General features: G+C 43.7%; 1 protein-coding gene across 1 annotated transcript in view; it reads right to left on the bottom strand.

Annotated features, from left to right (window-relative positions):
- KIF5C (kinesin family member 5C) overlaps positions 1-18535 on the bottom strand; it is a 326400-nt gene that overhangs the window by 131051 nt on the left and 176814 nt on the right. The gene's annotated exons all lie outside the window — the stretch shown is intronic.

The raw sequence follows: 18535 nt of genomic DNA, 5'->3' as shown, positions 1-18535 counted from the left end.
TCCTCCGCAGAAACTGCTGCTTGCCTTCTATCACTGTGCCATTGAGAGCGTGCTCACTTATGGCTTATGTGTGTGGTACGGAAGCTGTACTACACGGGACAGGATGGGGTTGTGCAGGGTTGTTAAGGCAGCAGAGAGCATTGTTGGCAGCCCACTCTGCACCTTAGAGCAGATTTATGCCACAAGGTGCCATAGGAAGGCACTGGACATAGTAAAAGATCCATCGCATCCTGGTCACTGTCTCTTCGAGCTCTTGCCGTCGGGACGGAGATACAGGTCGATGAAGACAAGAACGAGCCGTCTTAAGAACAGCTTCTTCTCCAGAGCGATCTCGGCCCTGAATGGGAAGCCCGGACTTTGAAAGTCATCTAATCTCCCTTGCTGTATTATACTGTATTGTTTATAGTTTTTTATGGAGCAGTCAAGTAATTTCGTTGTCCCCGAAGGGGGCAATGACAATAAAGATATTATTATTATTATTATTATTATTATTATTATTATTATTATTATTATCTGAATGCAGGTTATTTGCCTACCTCACTGGGTTGTTGTGTGGACTCCCAAGATAATTCATGTGAAGTAGCATATTCTTCCGTGTATGACGGTCCCATGTATAAGGTGCCCCCTATTTTCGGAAACTCCAAATTAAGAAAACACCCCTCAGCACTACCTGTGTATAAGACGAGCCCCAATTTTAAACCTAATTTTTTGGTTAAAAAAACCTAGTCTTATATATGGAAAATATACTGTACTTTGAGCATTGAAAGATGCTCGTGGAATGTTCTTTTAAAAAAAATTATAATAAAATATATAGAGTACGTAATATAATACAGCAACAGCTCATAGTCAAGAAGCGCTTACCAAAGAGATATGACAGTAAAAAGATGTATACCGTATTTTTCGCCCTATAGGACGCACCGTCCCATAAGACGCACCTAGTTTTTTGGGGGGGAAATAAAGGGAAAAAAATTATTTCCCCCCCAGGCGCGGGGCTGGGGCAGCCCGAGCTTCCCCCGACCCCAGCCCCCAAACAGGCAGCTCTCTGCAAGCCGTGGGAGCCCAGCGGTGGCTCCCGCTGCTTGAGGAGAGATCCGCGAAGCCTGGACGCGCTGAGATCAGCGCGCGCAGGCTTCGGGATGCCGTCAACTCTCCCCAAGCAGCGGGAACGTTCCCGCTGCTTGGGGAGAGATCCGCGAAGCCTGGACGCTCTGAGATCAGCGCGCGCAGGCTTCGGGATGCCGGCAACTCTCCCCAAGCAGCGGGAACGTTCCCGCTGCTTGGGGAGAGATCCGCGAAGCCAGGCTTCGGGATGCCGGCAACTCTCCCCAAGCAGCGGGAACGTTCCCGCTGCTTGGGGAGAGATCCGCGAAGCCTGGACGCGCTGAGATCAGCGCGCGCAGGCTTCGGGATGCCGGCAACTCTCCCCAAGCAGGGGGAACGTTCCCGCTGCTTGGGGAGAGATCCACGAAGCCTGGACGCGCTGAGATCAGCGCGCGCAGGCTTCGGGATGCCGGCAACTCTCCCCAAGCAGCGGGAACGTTCCCGCTGCTTGGGGAGAGATCCCCGAAGCCTGGACGCGCTGAGATCAGCGCGCGCAGGCTTCGGGATGCCGGCAACTCTCCCCAAGCAGCGGGAGCGTTCCCGCTGCTTGGGGAGAGATCCGCGAAGCCTGGTCGCGCTGAGATCAGCGCGCGCAGGCTTCGGGATGCCGGCAACTCTCCCCAAGCAGCGGGAACGTTTCCGCTGCTTGGGGAGAGATCCGCGAAGCCTGGACGCGCTGAGATCAGCGCGCGCAGGCTTCGGGATGCCGGCAACTCTCCCCAAGCAGCGGGAACGTTCCCGCTGCTTGGGGAGAGATCCCCGAAGCCTGGACGCGCTGAGATCAGCGCGCGCAGGCTTCGGGATGCCGGCAACTCTCCCCAAGCAGCGGGAGCGTTCCCGCTGCTTGGGGAGAGATCCGCGAAGCCTGGACGCGCTGAGATCAGCGCGCGCAGGCTTCGGGATGCCGGCAACTCTCCCCAAGCAGCGGGAACGTTCCCGCTGCTTGGGGAGAGATCCGCGAAGCCTGGACACGCTGAGATCAGCGCGCGCAGGCTTCGGGATGCCGGCAACTCTCCCCAAGCAGCGGGAACGTTCCCGCTGCTTGGGGAGAGATCCGCGAAGCCTGGACGCGCTGAGATCAGCGCGCACAGGCTTCGGGATGCCAGCAACTCTCCCCAAGCAGCGGGAGCGTTCCCGCTGCTTGAGGAGAGGTCCGCGAAGCCTGGAGAGCGAGAGGGGTCGGTGCGCACCTACCGCTCTCGCTCTCCAGGCTTCAGCGAAAGCCTGCATTCGCCCCATAGGACGCACCCACATTTCCCCTTCATTTTTGGAGGGGAAAAAGTGCGTCTTATAGGGCGAAAAATACGGTATATAACGCATTTCAAGAGTTCACTTTTCAGTTAAAGCTCTGTAAACTAGCTTGATTTCTCCATATTCAATAGCTCTTTGCTGGCAAAACAGTAGTAAGAGTTTGAGGAGAGCTTGGATTTGGGACGTGCAGCTCATAGCTCAAAAACTTACCTACTCTCAAGAGGTCCTCACTGCATCCAGTAAACTTACAGTACTTGGTATTAAGAAAAGAAGGCTGTGTACACAAGACTGAAATGAGAACCACTGTAAGTCCATATGTAATGCAAAATAAAAGCCTACATTGATCAAAGAATGTAACCACATTTCCCCCCAGCTTTTGTTCTTTATTAACAAACAGACATTTGCACCAACACCATGAATGTTAAAGTGGATTTATTGCGCATGCATAGTTGGTGAACACCATCCCTGCACATGTGCAATAAGACTTTCAAACATAATTGGCATTTAATTTAAAGACACCACACAAAGCTATGATGTATACAAATTCTGGCAATAATTTAATACTAGTATGATGTGCATATGTACAGGCAAATACACATAAAATGTGTATTTGCCTGTACATATGCACATCATACACATATGATGTGCATATGTACAGGCAAATACACATTTTACCTAATACACTGAGAGTGATCCCCAGATGAAACTTAGCTCATGCATTTCCCTATGTAAAATAGACATGAACAGAAAAATTTCTTATTTACTGCTGTGCCTGTGCAAACCTGATAACCTGTCTGTTTTTATCATTATTTTGCACATGGGCTTCAAAGTGAAGATCGGTTCAGTTTAATGTCATTCAAAATAGAAGCTAGAATGGCACTGAATATTTTTGTGGGATGTTCTTTTTTGTACCAAAAGACATTCCTTGTATCCAATATTGTGTCTGCATTCTACTTTCTTTGCCACAGCTATGAATGGAGCTGAACGATAGAAACAGTTTCCTCTGCTCTAGTGAATGTGAACATATGTCTAAAAGTAGAACTGTATAAAACATTGTCCAGTGTGATCATACTGTGAATAGAATTGACTGTTGACATACATGTGCTCAGATCACAGTAAAGGAGCAGACTACCTAGACCTCAAGCCGTCTAAAAAAACAACAGCCTAGGAAGAGAAGATGAAACTGTTGTCTAGAATCCAGAGAAGGAAGTGTTGAAATAATGTGTGACTTGAATTATCTTCTCATGATCATCCTGGGCTATTAATCTAGGGGCCTGGTATTGCTGCCCATAGTGATTTTGTTAAATTACATAATATTAATGTGCATATACAAACTGACTTTATTTTTATTCCAACCACTACCAGTTAGAAGCACTTGTCTGTGTCACACAGAATCATATTCCCTTCACACAGATCCCTAAATAATACTTACTGCATTATTATATGTATATGCACATGTATGAATAAAGATATTAAATATTCATGGCCTATACTTATGCCAACATTATCCATTTATTACTTGAGCAGCAGTGGTGGCATCCACATTGCACCAGGAAGAAAAGTTGGTTGTCTATAAAAGTGTGTCTATAACTGCATAGGCACACTCACAATACCTGGACAACGTTTAGCACAAAATGTTACAGTCAGTTCATACCACTTGCCTAACTTTTGTCATGGCTGCTGCTTGTGTCCAGTCAGTGGACAAAATGCTAATCTAGATGCTTAACATGTGGTTGATGTTTTTTTTTTACCTTGGGCAAAACAATAAGACTACAGTCCTAAACGGAAAGTATCATCTTATGGATAAAATGTTGATTGGCATGTACAGTGGTACCTCAGGTTAAGTACTTAATTCATTCTGGAGGTCTGTTCTTAACCTGAAACTGTTCTTAACCTGAACCACCACTTTAGCTAATGGGGCCTCCTGCCGCCACTGCGCCGCCACTGCACGATTTCTGTTCTCATCCTGAAGCAAAGTTCTTAACCCGAGGTAATATTTCTGGGTTGGCGGAGTCTGTAACCCGAAGCGTATGTAACCCAAGGTACCACTGTACTGCCTGCTGCACTCACGTCTTCCCATAAGCATCTGGTTGGCCACTGTGAGAACAGGATGCTGGACTATGATGGACCTTTGACTGGATCCAGCAGGGCTCTTATTATGTTCTTATGCTTAACCAAGTTACAGCTTGCTGTCTCTAACTCTGTGTTTCACAGTAACATTCAAACATTAGACATTGCTAGCTAGCAGATGTATTAGTGTTGTTGCCAATGCCATGTGGACATGGAGCTTTGCTAAAAGCAATTTATAGAACTAAACTCGCCCTGGAAGAGTCATGAAAATAAGATCTAGTCCCCTGCCCCACTTCATGCCAGTGCATTACTAATAGTTAAGCCCTCATAATGCCATACAGCCCGCTGTCACCAAGACTTAAGTGCCACAAGTAGCACCACTGAAAACAACCTGAATTAGCAACTAAAAGCAGCACTAATAAATCCCACCCTGAAGGATTGCTCACAACACAACTAAATTAAAACAACAAAGCACTGAGCAGAAATGCCATTGGGAGGTCATCAGTAGCATCTCCAGTTGCCCCCAGAAGCATAAATGGATAATACCAAGGATCTGAGTGCAGACATTATATGAAGAAAGAAGACAGCTGTATTCTGCAGGGCTTCTGAAACCTTTGGGTGGTTTTCCAAGGACAACCTTTAGCATATTGCAGTGGATTTAGGGCACAGACACTTTCCATGCTATCCCCTCATCCAAGTAATAACTAATATATTCCCTGATCTTTTCTCCAGGTTGTATACATGTAATATCTGTTTTTAGCAACAGTATTTTTAAAACATGTTTAAAACCTGCCCTCATATACCATTACTTTTAGAACATTTTCCCATTCATATGCTTATAGTGGGCATCTGCACATGAAAAACATCTCTAACATGTTCGCTATTACTGATGGAATGGGGTGTGTGATTAACATATTCAGATGCGGGTGGACAAAAGGGCAAGATCATTGCCACTGAACTACCACAGGAGGGCCAGAAGGCTTTAGATAAATGGAACAATTGTCTTTAGCTAATGGCTCTGCCAGGTATTTCCAGCAGGCAGCTGTTTTGTGGCACTGCTGTCAGGCTGTCCTCTCAGATATGCTAATCAAGGACAGCCCCCTACTCTCGTGCCAGCTGTTTATGGGGGGCAATATCCAGTGCTTCGATTCTACTAGAACAAGAGACTTATGATAGAACTTTCCCCTCCTCTCCCCTGGGGCCCCTTCCCCATGTCCTCAAAATCAGCTCTGGCGGTTTGGGGGACCTTCCAGAGAAGATTGTGGCAGCTCGGGAGGGAAAGACAGGAAGCAGAAAGTGCTGCTGCATCAGCAGAACTCCACTGGTGCTGCTTTAGATATAACCCGTAGTTTTAAAGGGCACATGCAACATCAAACAACACATTTAATATCACATGTAGTTTGTATGGATGCTTTTTAATTATGGTGCTGGAGGAGACTCTTGAGTCCCATGGACTGCAAGAAGATCAAACCTCTCCATTCTTAAGGAAATCAGCCCTGAGTGCTCACTTGAAGGACAGATCCTGAAGCTGAGGCTCCAATACTTTGGCCACCTCATGAGAAAAGAAGACTCCCTGGAAAAGACCCTGATGTTGGGAAAGATGGAAGGCACAAGGAGAAGGGGACGACAGAGGACGAGATGGTTGGACAGTGTTCTCGAAGCTACCAGCATGAGTTTGACCAAACTGTGGGAGGCAGTGGAAGACAGGAGTGCCTGGCGTGCTCTGGTCCATGGGGTCACGAAGAGTCGGACACGACTAAAAGACTAAACAACAACCACAACCCTTTTTACCATCCATGCTAATGGCAAGAATACACTACAAGTACCGTATCACACATCTAGATCTTAGCTTCATCCATTAAAAGGCTATGCATTGATGGAAATCTTTTTTCATAGATAAACTTTAGATTATTATTTTTTGTTTCCTTAAGCAGATGGCTTAGAGCTCCTGCACCAGCCATGCTTCAAATTAATAGTGGCTTGAATTTTCCAATTTAAATTAGGTCTTTGGGTATTTAAATATAAATACATATCTCGCTGTCATGCATTTAGAGAGTTGGAAAGTATTTAGCTGAGTAAAGTGCAGCCTCCCTTCAATTCACTGTGTAAGATTTAAACACACTATATTTAGCTAAGGAGAAGTCATTTATTCACTGGCTAATAATTCTGCTCAGCTATTTGTTGTAAATCTGTGCTATGACATGCTATCTACACCATAAGTTTAATGCTTTTAATACTATCCCCTCTTGCCTTCAAGGCATCGTTATCATCAGAGCTTGTAGAGGTGGGTCCCATTCTACGCATTTGTTTGCATGCACATCAAAACTATATTGAATCAAAAGTATATTGAATTCTGTTTGTGGTGATGAAGCTTTGGAGGCTGGGTGGAGTGATGGCATGGTAACATAAGAACATCTCAGCAGCTCAGGAAACAAAGCTGGAAGCAGCACAATACTCATAGTTCAGCTTTTGCGAGCAAAGATTGAAACCTCATAGGTCCTAAAAACAGGGGGGGGGGGAATCTTTTGTGGTGAACACTTAACACTCTGAGGAGGATTCAGAGGTAATGCAGAGAAATAACTAAAGTACAGATGCAAAGTAGGCAATCGACTGAAGAACAGTAACATTTGAAAAGAGAAGGGAAAAGTAAGAGGTTTAAATAAAAGGGTATACAGTAGAAGATATGGAACTGAGGTAAGAATGTGAGAGGAGGGAGTTGAAACAGCCAAATAGCACTTAAGAGAAGAGGCATCTGAGTTATCTGAGTGAAACAGGGTGAGAGACAGGAGTGCTGGGAAAGCTTGGCCAAGTCCCTGAAGAATATGTAACAAAGGAGGCAGTGAGCTAAGAAATTGAAACCCGATGAGAAAATGGGTGGTAGGGAGACATGGAATTGAAGAAAGAAACATTCAAGGAGAAAGGAGGACTGGGACAAAACCTCCCATTGGGCTCAGAGTCAGGAAGGGCTGCAATGACTGGCAAGAAGGAAGTGAAGAGGCAGGACAGGTTTTGTGGATGAGGGAAGTAAATGGGTATTGGGTTGCCAGGTCTAGAGCAAGAGTGGGAGAGAGGATCTGGCTGGCAGGTGAGGCTGCCCACCTGTCAATTACCTCATCTCTCCATGGTGCCAAGTGAGCCTGCTTCAAAGTAAAGAACAGGGAGTGCCCTCTATCTCAGTTCTCTCTTCCTTTGCATCCCAGCCTTAGTTCAAGCTGTTACTCAAGGGGGAAATGTCAAACCCTTGAAAGGGATCAGGCTTCCCGGCCCGGTAAGTGAGATGCAGTTTTTGTAAATGATGGCAGCATTCTGCCCCACCAGCTCCCCAAACATCTGCTGAATACCTAAGAGAGCATAGCTGGGAGAAGGTCAGTCTCACCCAGGTTTCTGTAATGTATGCCAGGTCATGTGGCTGATAGACCTTTAATCACCAGCAGCACCTTACGGTGAGATGGCTCATTAGTCAAAGTGTTGAGGGCAGTGTTGTAAATATTTCTTGGCAACTCGTGACTTTTAGGCAATTGCTCCATTCCAGCAAAGGAGATCAAAGCATGGAAAAGGTGTTGGGGTGAACATTGCGCCCATGCTTCTTAGGGGCTTCATGTGAAAATGGCAAATTACTCCCATGCAAGTAGGAGGTTTGCTTTGCTATTCTGAAATCTCTTCCATCCTGCCAGGTTTATCAATTCTGGGCATAGACCTGAACTGGTGATTACCTTTCATTTCATCCAGCCCAGTGGTATTTTTATAGAAAAAGAGGTGGTGGAACTCATTATGAACTTACCCTTGTTCTTTTATAATGGCAATGGTGCCCATCTGAGATGTGCTGGAACTCAGTTCCTCCGAGTTCTGGCTGAAAAAAAGTTCTGAACCAGACCCAACACATTAACAGGTTTTGTAGCAATGTGGCAAAAAAAAGGTGGTGTGTAAAAGCAATTTCCCAGTTTGCTACACATTTAAAGCTTTCATAATTTTTGGAAAAGTACGCAGCACCTTTTACAAAACTTAAGATGTTGAAGTGTAAGTTTGGATGGCAGACAACATTTGAATAGCCAGAAAGCATATCTTCTGCACAGGGGGGAAGTGCAGAGCATTCTGATTGATGGAGAGATATAGATGAATGGATTTGGAGTCCCACTAAAGACTATGAAGTCCTTCTTTCTCCCTTTTGCGGAAAACTCCCAAATGAAATGAAAGGCTCCTCTGTCCTATCAATGTCAATGGGTTTTTGTCATTTATGAAAAGCTTAATCAAAGTAGCTACTAAGCATGCTGAGTGGCTCCTGCTCAGAGAGTTAAACATCTCAGCTGTTCCAAACTATTTTCATCTGAAGTTACTATAAGAGTTTACAGGGCTAGCCATCTGAATCCTTTCCTCCCTCCCTCTCCCAGTTAAAGAACTTACTGTTTAGAAATGATATGCACGATGCCAGAAAGCTACTAGGTTAGAAGCTTTCCTAAAGATGAACCCAGTAATGTCTTAACATTTTATGGTAAATTTTTAAATATACAGTTCACTCCAGAAATATCCAGTCCTGAAATTTGAAAATAGCTGGTTATAAAGCATCATTTAGAAGGAAAGAACAGCAAGGCATTTATTTAACTTTCTGTGTCTGTTTGTGTGTGTGTGTGTGTGTGCGCGCGCGCACGCACACACACACACAATGAGTATAACAGCTTACCTTCTAAGATCTTAATTCTACTGTTATTCAGTACTTCTTAAAAAAAACACACAAGCAAAATAACACTAGTTTCTAACCCACACTCCTACTGAATAACTCCATCATTGCTGTAATTTCATGGTTACAGCAAAGCTGGAATAACTGTGGCATGATTACAGCACTATCTTTATTTGCTTTTTTGGTTGTAACGCCATAAAAAAGGGTGAGCCAGCATAAACTACCTTTCTACGTTACTATGTAATGCACTCTCGGACAGCATTTTGTACTGAACGTGCAGCTGGCTCCCACGTTCCTCCTCCCTTAGCGGGAGAAACAAACCATGGTCCTTGGCTTAGCGTTGCTTCAGAACCAGGGATCATGGTTTGTTTTGCTCCAAAAAGACTATGATGTGAAACCAACATTTGTCCAACTGCAGTTTATTTTGCAGAGGGCAAAATAAACCCTGGCTCCTAGTTCAAATCATCACTAAACTAGGGATTGTGGTCTGTTGCTCCCACTCATAACCATATCCAGCTAAGATAACACTGGGGAACAACCCCCCCCCCCCATTTTCTGTTGCATGAGATTTTTCAACTGTTCTTATATGTTCTTTCAATGCTGATTTCAAATCTGAAATCAGTTTTCATGTACATACTATAGTTATCTTGCAATTTTTGACTTTTGCCGATATGTCATATTTACACTGGGGATAAGCGGACACTGACACGTTGATCTACCCCAATCACATGGTAATTATTGTTTTGCAAACTTAATTTTTATTTATTTTTACAATTTTGTAACCTAAATATTTCTATTTTTCAGATTGGACCATGGCTTCTTCGAGTAGACAAAAATGTGTAAACAAGCCTGGTGCCTTTTGTCATGTATGTGGCTGCTACGCACTTCCTCGTCAAAGACGCAATATAACAGCATTTGTGAGGCATGCCTATAAAAGCTATTTTGAAATTCCCCTGGGCGACCAAGACAAGAAATGGGCTCTGCATATTGTTTGTCGCAATTGTGAGGAAATGCTTAGAGACTGGACAAAAGGAAAACGGAAGAGTATGCCTTTTGGAAAATGGAAGAGTATGCCCCATGGTTTGGCAAGAATCCAAGGATCACACATGTAACTGCTATTTTTGTTTCCCAGTGGTATCTACAATTGTTATTCAGGTACTTGGTAAAGCCTTTCTGTTGTCCAAGCAAGAAGTTGACCATTTTGAGATCCACACAGATGATCCAGTTGTGCTCCTCACCATGTTCACTTCTTTCATCTTCAAAAGAGACAAACCCCTTAAAAACCTGTAATTGGGAGTTCCTCAGAGTGCAGGATAGGTCTAATTGCTGAAGGAATACTGGGATAGGTGACAGCATGTCGGTTTTTCTTGCCGAAACCCTTCATATTGACCAGACAAAAATAGCATTAAAAAAGGCATCAGGCTTGTTTACACATTTTGTCTACTTGAAGAAGCCATGGTCCGAACTGAAAAATACAAATATTTAGGTTACAAAACTGTAAAAATAAATAAAAAATAAGTTTGCAAAACAATAATTACCATGTGGTTAGGGTAGATCAACGTGTCAGTGTCCGCTTATCCCCAGTGTAAATATGACATATTGGCAAAAGTCGGAAATTGCAAGATAACTATAGCATGTACACGGAAACCGATTTCAGATTTGAAATCAGCATTGAAAGAACATTTAAGAACAGTTGAAAAATAAATTTATTTATTTATTCTATTTTTTTAATTATTGATTTAAATTATATTTTAGATGGCTGTAAAATGCCTTAACGTTATATGACTATAAGGAGGTATATAAATTATTCTAAATGCATACATACTGTAGAGAAGTCATAGTGTTTGCAGTATGTTGATTCTGTTGAACGCTGGGATATCAGGATGTCAGCAGGTGCACTTGTTCAGGGCAAAGTTATACATAAGTTTTAAATAATTCTGCTTGCTTTTTACCTTAATGGAGTTAAGACCAATGGGCTAGAATCAGACTAAAAGCTTGTTGAACTTGGGTCCCATGGAATTTAGTGTGAAAAGCTGCATGTGACATTGTCAAGTCCCAGTGATTTCAATGGGAACCAAGTTCAAGTAACTTATTCTGGATCCAACCCAATGCAACTTTGGAATTATGGAACTGGTTTTTAATGGCTTTATATATGGAACATTTTTATTAATACTAGACCTTTAAGATGAGATACTTAGAATTATCTTCATACTGTATTTCATATATTTTCCTCTGATCTGTTCTTTCTTTGGTATATATTTTGGTCTGCTGATTAATAGATCCTGATCAATAGACAATGTTTAGAATATCATTTCACCCCGCTCCCCACTCCTACTGCAACCTGTTTTCAAAATGGTAACACACAAAATACACTGTAATGAAATCTCTGCTTTAGAGGCTGGGGTACCGGAATGCTATCTGCATAATGATTCATTTGTTCAAAAGCCACAGAGGGAAAATTGTATTTGCAGAAAAAGCTGTTTTTGTTCTGAATTATTATAAAACCTATAGCTGTTTTCTAACCGTTGAGAAACTTGAGCACTTATGGACCCATTTCTTAAAACACATTCTTACTATGCTTCAAGCCAGATTTTTAAAACATAGGTGTATACCATCTTGTCAGCAAAATATGCCCTATCACTCTAGGAAAAAATACATTACCAGCAACTCCACTGCATGACCTGTAATGCTACACAGGGCTCCGGTTTTGATCTCTTGTGCATCCGTAAGTCACCTAAAGCCACAAATCTTCCACGATACAGCACATATCTTCACAAAATGGCCTGGGGAGAGCAAAGCATGTCTACTGTACATTTGCTCAGGAGGAGGAGGGATGGAAATCTGCAGCAAAATATGTCTAAAACCTGGAGCTGCTGTTCCTGCACTCTGATTACATTGGTACAATGACAAGCCTCAAACAAATATTCACTAGAAAAGTTGTGTGGGAGCAGGGGGAGAGAATGGCTTGTTGAAAATCCACTCAAACATAGATACATATGCCAGCTAGACTTAAATTAATCGAGCCAATTGATTTCAAAAATCATTCACCAAGTTGCAGTCATCAATGCAGCTCATGGATTATCTAGGAATCTCATCATAATGACCCAGCAGAAAACAGCCTAGATCTGTTCACAACTCTCTAAGCATCAGATGGGTCAACATGAACATATGTATAAGCTTTCTAACCTTACACCTATACTTGGGTAGAAGCAACATTACAATCCCAGGCCCTTCTCCCAGTGATTGCAATTAATCAGTCATGCATGAAATAACAACACCAACCACCAACCTACCTAAAAAGGTAAAGGGACCCCTGACCATTAGGTCCAGTCATGACCAGCTCTGGGGTTGCGACGCTCATCTCACTTTATTGGCCGAGGGAGCCGGCGTACAGCTTCTGGGTCATGTGGCCAGCATGACTAAGCCGCTTCTGACCAACCAGACGAACCAGAGCAGCGCACGGAAACGCCGTTTACCTTCCCGCCGGAGCGGTACCTATTTATCTACTTGCACTTTGACATGCTTTCGAACTGGTAGGTTGGCAGAAGCAGGGACCAAGCAACGGGAGCTCACCCCGTCACAGGGATCGAACCGCTGACCTTCTGATCGGCAAGTCCTAGGCTCTGTGGTTTAACCCACAGTGCCACCTGCGTCCCTTACCAACCAACCAACCTACCTACCTACCTCCTATTTGGGGTTTGTTACAGGTAGGACAGGGATGGGAAACTTGTGGCTCTCCAGATATTGTCTGACTCAAACTCCCATCAGCCACATCCAGCATGGCCAATGGTCTGGAATGATGGGAGTTGCAGTCCTAGTATCATCTGGAGGGCCGCAGGTTCTCCATCCCTGTGTATGTTATAGAACATTATGAAATGGTGAGATATAGCACTTTTGGAATCTTGATACAGGAATCATTTCCTCATGTAAAAGGAAATTATTTGTTGTCCATTATCTCACAGGTCTCAGAAAGCTATGCACACCTTCTTCTGTGCTACTGCATGTCTATGAAAGGGATAAAATAGCAGTCTACCTCTTTATAAAATATTTATCACTACGTAAATAGAAATCTTTTGGTTGGATTGTTGTGAGACAAAAGTAAATAATCTGATGCAAAATTCTTGGGGGGGGAGCACAGGATAAATCTTTTTCATAGTTATGTCCACATATTAGACTTTAAACAAAACATTTATCTGCCATTCTGTTAATGGAACTTGGCTCAATCATGTATTTTATTTATCATATATTTTTCAAGGTCTGCTGACCACTGCCCCATGTGGTGAGCTGCATAAATGCAGCCTCTCAGGGAAGAACCATCCAGATCTAGCCTGGCTTCATCCACCCAGGCTGGCTATTGGCTTCCCCTTGGCTGTATGAAGTATACAGTGGTACCTCAGGTTAAGTACTTAATTCGTTCCAGAGGTCCGTTCTTATCCTGAAACTGTTCTTAACCTGAAGCACCACTTTAGCTAATGGGGCCTCCTGCTGCGGCTGCGCCGCCGCCGGAGCAAGATTTCTGTTCTTATCCTGAAGCAAAGTTCTTAACCTGGAGCATTATTTCTGGGTTAGCAGAGTGTGTAACCTGAAGCGTATGTAACCTGAAGCGTATGTGTCAGAGCTGCTTCCAGATCCTAGCTCACAGAGGATCACGCTAGCCAGCGTTCACTTTATAAAAGTCTTTATTGAGTTACAGTTTCCATTCTCAAGCTGCTGCGTGCAGCTCTACGTCTTAAGGGTTAGACCGGCGAAGCTCCGTCTGAGTCTCCGCCTCCTGTACACCAGCTTAATACCCTAGCCTTACTCCACCTTTTCCGCCTGACCGTTCTTCTCTGGGTCCCTCTGCCCCCCGCTGTCTCTTCCTTCCTGGACTCTTCTGACGCGGACCCCCCGGACCCTTCTGTCTCCTTGCGTCGGGCTTTAGGACCTGGCTCCCTTTCCGGGCTGCTTACTGCGCCACCTTCCTGTGCATTTGAACTTGGCGCGCGCGCCCAACCTTCCACTTTCCGCTTAACCGTTTCTTCGCTCCCCGATGGAGGTGTGGCCACTCCTGACTCATGCCCTCCTCCCTGCTGCGAGCTGCCAGAGCTCGGTACCTGGCTCCCTTCCTCTCCACTGCGCCCTGTTGGTGACGCTGGCCCCGATTTCCAACTGCTGCCCTCTGAGCCCCCTCTGGACCCTTCTTCCTGGGGTGTCCCCCTAGGCTCCCCCCTTGCTCTGGCCACTGGCGCTCCTTTCTGTGAATCTTCTGATTCACTGGAAAGACTCGGAGATCTCGGGTCGTCGTCATCACTCATCTTTTCTTCGGCCTCCTCCCCCTCGCTCTCTGTTTCCTCCCTTGCCCTCGCCTCTGCTCCTGAACCCCTGACAGTATGTAACCCGAGGTACCACTGTACTGACTTTAAAATGCCAAAATGAACACAGTTAATTCTGTGGGATTTTTTTAAAGAGAAAAGATGACTTCAGGTTGAAATCTTCTGCTTCCATATGTAAGGGGCAGCAAGTCCCATTAAGACATAGTGGGATTGACTTCTGAGTAAGCATGCATGAGATTGCGTTGTACATGAAAAAGGTTCTCACTACAATTCTATATCTTAATCACAAACAAATGCAACTCCCTTAAGGAAAAAACCCAGAACCCCAATCACACACCCCACAACCCAGTCCTCAGTTGAAAGAAAGTATTATAACAGGATGTGGTAATGGCAGGAACTAGGTTGGTGGCAGTAACTAGGCTGGTGGCAGGAAATCAAAATATTCTTAGAAGGCCACTCCTCACTGCTAGGGGACCGTTCTTGAATGACTGCAAAATGCAACTAATAAATGTACCACTCTTTTAAAAAGCTGATTAGATTTAATCTCTCTCTCTCACACACATGAAAAAGACTGAGGTGAAAACTAATGATTAAGAAAGCAGTCAGTTACTGCAGTTTTGCATGCAATCATTTGGCAAACTGGTCATCCGTAACTTCTCACTTAGTAGCAAAGGTAATTTTACATAATTCCTGTTTCTCTGTACTTCTGATCTGAGGTGATATGCAATAATGTTGCTTGCTTGCGTAGGGAAAATCAGCTTGTATGATAGGACTTCCTTTTCTTCCCTTGCACCCCACCCAATTTGCCCCTGATGATTCCCCAAACTTCCGGAGTAGATTCTGGGGATGCACAGAGGTTGCAAGGTGCCATGACCTATGACAACGCACTGTATGATGGATGACCAAGGAGGATAAGGCTTCAGCTCTATCCATTGGGGGGCAGGGGCGGACGGGACCTTCTTCAGGACCTGCATGGCATGAACACACTGTCCTGCTGCCTTCTTCTGATTCAGAGAAGTCTCTCACAATACTTGTGTTGTCAAAGACTGCAAAATAAGACAAGAGCCCTTTAACAGTCAACCAGCTCCTCTGGGAAGGTGGGGTTCACCACTGCAGGGCCAGTTAATTGATATACAAGGCTTCTCATGGATCTAGGTGCTTGCAGAGACAGTAGTATATATAGCTGTCTCAGCAAGATCCTGGGAGCTCTCCAATGTCCTGTTGGTGCTCAGGACATTGGAGATGGCACACAGCCAGGCTTCTCATATGAGCTTCAAGCTCTCACAGAGCAGGACAGGGAGAGGGGAGGAGAATGAGAAGCCTTGTTGCACAAGTGGAGACCACAAGTGGACTCTCTCATGCAATAACTTTATCAAACCGACAAAGCACACACAACTTGACTTACAGCAGCCACCTCTCTCCCTTCTTGCCATCATCCTCTAACAAGGACAGATTTTCCTTTGCTAACTCCCCCCCCCCCCATTATCTGAGCACCAACATAGGCTGATTGGGGTTAATAATTTCCAGGGTTGCCTGGAAAAGCCTCCTATTGAAAGTTGATTTCTTGACATTCAAGTTTTATAATGCAAAGCTGCATAATGGAATAGCCAAAACTGATCATGCTCAGGCACCATATAGCATTGCCAATACAGAAAGTTTGAAGCTTTTGAAAGTTATATAGGCTGTCAAAGTAAGGTACTTGGAAGCCCTTGGCACAGATGTGCATGTGAAGTGCCTTATTGCAATTACTTCTAGGGATGACGTGGGACCAACTCACATAACTATCATCTCATGATAGCTGCAACTGTAATGATGTGAGCGTCTGGCTGAGTAAAACGGGCATCACAAATCAGTTCCTTGTCAATGGAGGCTAGTGGGGCAGGCAATATGTTGACAGACAATCACTATTACTCCAAGCAAGAGTGTGTTAACTGGCCCAGAGGGGGGAAAGCAACAACTTAGGAACTTCTGATAAATCCAGAAAAAACATGTTACCCATTTTTAATCACTGGATGTCTCTATCCTTATTGCACACATATCTATTTCCAGGTGTTATGTTATGCTTTTTCATATATGTTATTAGACAATATATTGATGTATTGTATCACCCCTGCATTTTTATTACCTTGTGATATATTTGTGTGTGTGTGTGTGTGTGTGTGTAGCATTAAGTCACTTGGGGACCTTTGGGTGACAAGTGACTACTAAGTTAATACATAAAATAAAAATAAGGTGGCACTGGACTTCAGTTCCCATCAGCCCCAGCCAGGACTGTCAATGCTAAGGGATGATGTGAGTTGTAGTCCAGCAACATGAGATGGACACCATCTTGTCTACCCCTCAGTGTTCCTACCACAGCAGCACAGACTAGGAATAGGCAGAAAGTAGATGGGAATTTGCTAGTCGATTTCTGTGTGATCTGCAGTAGATCAACAAGGGTTTCTGACTCCCATATTTATATAAAAAAAGGCTACTCCCTTCTCTTTTCTTAATTAGGCTGCTAGGATTCCAGAATTGTAGCCGTGTATGCAGGTAATCCCAGCGGTGAAGTTAATAGCTCTGCACCCTCAACAAGTATTGTTGCCCTGACTCTGGTTAGGACGAGTTGGGGTTCTGGTCCAAAACCAGATTTCACAAACTTGGAAGCTATCCTCATCTGTTTAAAAACAAACACATTTCCATTTGCTTTCCCTTGACCAGCCCTTTAGCAAGCCAGTTTCCTGAGACACCTAATAATTACCTGAGGGGAGAGCAGCTTGCCAAATATCCATTACTCCAGCTGTCCTGTGACTGACACATACACAAGCCAAGCCGCTGTTAATACACAAACATTTTAGAGCAGACACACAGGGAGTAAAATGCAAGAAGTAACATCTCTGATTATCTGGAACCTATTTTTCCTGATGGCAATGACCAGTGAAGGCTCCAGTTCAACTCTTTAAGTTTCAAACAAAGAGCTTATAACATGAACTGGGATGGGACATGAAAAGTCGTATTCCCACAAAATCATTCCATTCCAAGATCTCTGTTTTGCTTGATAATGTCCTGCTGGGCATACTCCATAATTAATTGAAATCTACTTAATTAAAAACAGTCTGCAGGGAAGGAATGTGGCACGGTTATATTTGCACTGAAGTCAGGTAACAGTTGTTATCTTTTTTTTCAACCCTCAAGGTATTTGGATGCTATGCAAATAAATACTGCAAGAGATAGGATTCCTCATGCTCTTGGTACAATCTTTATAGTTAAAATGCTGGACTACATAAATAATATTCTTTGCCAACTTCTTTGATTATGCTTTCGATCCTCCCACTTAAAACTGGTGTCTTATTATGCCTGTGTAACTATGTAAAAGCAATAAATTTCATTAACAGTAGCAAGACCGTCTCTTGCTAATGGTGGGAAAAGGCAATGGAGACAATAAAATAGATAAATAATATCTGAGAAGAGAATCTGAAAAGCAATCAAAGCTGTAATCCTGTAATTGCTTACCTGTGAGCAATCCCCTTTAAAAACATTTGCACTGTAACAAACAAAAATGAACTCACCCAAAAAATCTAGTGCTTTTCTGTATCCAGGGCTTTTTTCAGTCAGAACTTGCTAGAACTCAGAGTTCTGGCACCTCTTTTTTGAGAAAAGTAACACTGTCTGTATCTGTACCTATATTGTTATTTTTACATTTAACAATGGCTGTTTTTGAGATTCCTGATTTCTTTGTTGCAAGCCACTTTGAGCACGAAACTTTTTGTGGAAAAGTAGCATACAAATAAAATTATGAATGAATATGTATCTATCTCAGAAGGGGGTGGTGGTTGGAAAATCCAGAGTTTGGATGCTGGTTGTGACTTACAACAGTAATTCAACAGTAATTTGGGTAATTTAATATAAACCAGTAATTTAATATAAACCAGTGGATTTCTACAAAAAAACAGCTTCCCATAAGCAGTGAGAATGCTCAATCCTTGTTCGGCTTCTTTCTCTGTTTGGCCTCCTCCCCTTTCCTCTGTAATTTTTTTGTGGGGACGAGAGCAATCCCAGGTACACTAAGCCCTTTAATTTCCTCTAGTGATACCTAAGGGCAGCTTTGTCTTTCATCCAGAGCCATACCTAGGGTCCCTTGCACCCT

This window comes from Podarcis bocagei (assembly GCF_964188305.1).
Source record: "Podarcis bocagei genome assembly, chromosome: 1".
Taxonomy (NCBI): Eukaryota; Metazoa; Chordata; class Lepidosauria; order Squamata; family Lacertidae; genus Podarcis; species Podarcis bocagei.
Note: the sequence above shows the minus strand (reverse complement) of the source record. Positions and strands in the feature narration are given on the sequence as shown.